General features: G+C 33.6%; 1 pseudogene; it reads left to right on the top strand.

The window, feature by feature from the left end:
* The first annotated feature begins 964 nt into the window (after window positions 1-964).
* On the top strand, window positions 965-1,061 carry LOC122111040 (annotated as a pseudogene).
* The last annotated feature ends 2,751 nt before the right edge of the window (window positions 1,062-3,812 follow it).

Genomic DNA, 3,812 nt, shown 5'->3' with positions numbered 1-3,812 from the left:
TGTGATGATGAGGAATCAAACCCAGGGCCTCAGGCATGCAAGGCAAGCACTCAAACACTGAGCCACAAGAGGCAACGGTCTTAAAGTATTATTCCATTACCTCTACCTCAGTGTTTGGTAGAATTAGAGCTAAAGCTTTACCATTCCGAGATATACAGCCTAGAGGCAAGAGGAAACACTGTGATTAAAACATTACCAATTTAAGACCTAATAACGAGGAGAAACATATGGACTTCTTTTGGAGCTATGGAATATATTTGGTGATAGAAAATCAGTGGTGTAAGTTCCTGCCTGCTTGGATGGTAGACAGGCCAAGGCATTAGGTAATCATACATATGAACAATTTTTTCTCTTCTTGGCTTTAGCTTCTTTTGAAATGTTAGGGTGTAATAAACAATTATATTTTGAAAAAATACCTTCTAGTCTGAACAGTACTGTCTGAACTGTTTGTCTCTTTATGATCCCTTGTAACAGATTAGTTTTGCTCCAATAAGAAAATCTATGTTGTCAGGGTTAGATTCTGGTTGGTCTGTTCCTACATGGAGCAAGGATAAAGGGTCAGGAAGACATTTGTGCCAGTAAGACCTCATTTGGGAGATTTTAAGCTGCAGAAGTTTAGAAGTAGCTTTTAAGCAAGGCTTACTTTGACTCCATTATCTCCACAAAGCTAAATCAGTTAATTAATAAGTACTTGAAAATCCATCATCTTTGGACCTAGATATAAAGGCTGCAAAGTATGATCCAATTTCAAATGAAAAAGACTTAAAATAGTCATTGAAAAAATTGCAAATGTGAGCAATTGAACAAACAATATAAGTTTTTTCCACCATACACAGAATTTTACAGAAATAAGATGAACTGCAATTTTGGGAACAATAAGGTTTCCTTCTTACAAATAGGCAACCAAAGATATATGCCTGTCTTAAGATTGCATCATTAACTACTTAAATTTCCAGGATACTACATGCTTCAGCAGCACGTCTACCCAAATTACAATACAGAGATTTACATGGCTCTTGTACAAAGATGATATGAAAATTTGTGAAGTATTGCATATTTTTCATTCTTCTGATGCAAGAAATTAAAAACAGTTATTAAAAAGTTGATTACAAATATACAAATGTAAGAATACATGTAATTCATAGAAATAAAAGTTAGTTTGACTTCATTCAATCTTCACTTTTTACAAATTCCTTTACATAGCATAACCTTTATAAAACTTTTGAAATAAGATAACATTGTCATTTTATCCTAAAGAAATAAAATTCTTTAAGGACCTAGGAATTAAAGGAATCTTAAACTGTTTCTATATGGAATGCAATCTGAAAGGACACATTTATTAATGAACCTATATATTATAAAACAATGTCGAATTCAAAGGATTATATCTAGGAGAGAATGAAATAGGTTATGGACATTACACAAAGAGAATACTAAATATTTTTAAATATACTTTTTTCAGACATGCACCAGAAATATCTTTACTTTCTGCATTACTCATTTCAACAGATAAGTTAAAATTATTTATGATTTAAAAAACCACAAACTCTATAGAAATCATTATAGATGTATACAAACAACTCGAATATATTTTGACATCAAAGTCAGGCAATTCACTTGGAAGAATACCATGGAATCCATGAATTTTTAAAGTAAGATATTGCTGTTGCTTTGTATTTTGAAAATATTTTGTATGGACACATAGGATGGACTGGCAATTTTGAAATTTAAGAAACTTAACTGAATCATTAGGACTTAGGAGAACAATTTGTACAGCTTTCCAAAACTTCAAAGAGGTAGTAATACATACTTATCCTTTTGGCAATATCAAATGCAGCTTCTTCCAAGTTGTGCTTCAGACATGGTTTGAAATAATGGTTCACCAGAAGGAGATCCAGCATATCTTTGCTATATCTATTCCCAGCAGCAAGATGCAAGGGGGTCAAGAGGCCTTTAGTTTGGGCTTTGTATCTGTATCATGATGAAATAAAGAAGCCACTGTGGTATTATTCCATGTATAAGTACTGTGCAGGGGTGTCCAGCCATTCACAATTATTCCAGGAATATCTACCTTGAGCCACCAACTCATGGACAATGTCTAAGTGTCCACTGTAGGCTTCTCGATGAAGAGGGGTATACTCATCGTCATCCCTAGTATTCACATGAGTGGCCTTTTTGGAAAGTCGTCTCTGCACTGTAGTAAGGCGGTTATATTTCAACAGAACAAAGAAGAAATTTGCTTGAATCCTTCGCCATTTTTTTCTTAAAACTGATACCATTTCTCACTTTTTCATCTTGTTCTTCAACTTCATAGCAATTGCCTAACCAGAGACTTTGAGTGCCAGTGAGAATGAGCTGTCCATGTATTTTCCCAATAGTTCACATTGGATGAAATGGTCAGAAAAATCCGGTGAATTTTCTGCATTTGTTTTTTTCACTATTATTTATTTTCTCTTTTTTCATTTTTACTATTCTAAATTATTCTAACTGGAGAGTAGGGAATTGGTAGAGAGCAGAGGAAAGATTTTCCTCCGTATTCAAAGGTACAGAATGAAAATGAGGACTAGTGGTGTCTTCATGAGCAGCTTATTCTAGGAATGAGAAAATAGGAAATAATGCTTTCTATGTAAATGAATTGGGAAATGGCAGAGGAGAAAGTGAAATGATGCAACCAAAAATATAAAAGCAAAATAAATTAGGATAATTATGGAGCAATCTTATTATCTATGAGAACCATGAAAGGGAGAGAGGAAGACAGAGACAGATGTGCAATGATCTAGCTAGCCACAAAATCCATCCCTCTGATCAAATTATAGTGCAAATAATTTTATTTTTTAAAAGAGATGGAAGTAGAATTTAAGATCAAATGTCTCCATTGTTTTTAATTATATTTTTATTATCTTAAATACTTGTACAAGGGAATTTCCATTAAACAAATCAGTTTTTTAAGTATAATGGATCTTTATATAGCTTTTCGACACCCTTCCAAACCTCACCCCACTTTAATTTTTTTCTAGTTTCATACTATCTTAATTGAATATTATACCTTCACTCTCTTCCTCCATAACTCTCTTTATTCCTTTCTTTTGACTTCCCCTCATATCTTCCAAGTGATAGTTTCCTGGTATTCATTTTGTTGGAGTAAAGTTCAATTTCATAAGAAATTAAACCTTTGAAATAATCCTCTGCAAATAGCATGCTTTGGTTAATATTTTTGTGTAAACTTGTATAAATTTCTATCTTCCAAATATGAGACAGAGCATGGGTCCTTTGTGTGTCTGGCTCTGACTTAGTTCACTTAATATATTTTTAGATCTATCCATTTCGTTGCAAATAATATAACAGTCTTCAAATGGATGGGTGCAATCCAATTGTGTATATGTGCCACACTTTCTCCAACCATCACTCCACCAAAGGACATCTGGGCTCTTTCTGTAACTTGGCTACGGTGAATAGTGCAGCAGTGAACATGGTTGTGAAAGTGATTTTCTGTAACCCTTTGGAAGAATTCATCACTACCTTTATAGGAGCAATCCTCTAGCTAGTTTTCCAGAATAAGAATATCCCTCCCTTCATCTTCATCACAATGTATTGCAAGTCCTCAGAAACACATTTCCCCATACAGGTCTCAATAAGCTAAAACCACACTGTGCCCACATTCTTTCAATACATTTTTTACATAATTGGGCATATAATTAAGTGAGAACCTTCTATATACTTTCCTAATGTGGGAATGAGGGACATGACAGAGTAAAAGTAAAAATTATGTAATTTAATTAGCTATTATCATATTTAAAATCATTTTCAGCTCT

The sequence above is a fragment of the Dipodomys spectabilis genome, unplaced genomic scaffold (genome assembly GCF_019054845.1).
Source record: "Dipodomys spectabilis isolate Male_0828 unplaced genomic scaffold, ASM1905484v1 ptg000084l, whole genome shotgun sequence".
In the NCBI taxonomy this organism is placed as follows: domain Eukaryota; kingdom Metazoa; phylum Chordata; class Mammalia; order Rodentia; family Heteromyidae; genus Dipodomys; species Dipodomys spectabilis.
Note: the sequence above shows the minus strand (reverse complement) of the source record. Positions and strands in the feature narration are given on the sequence as shown.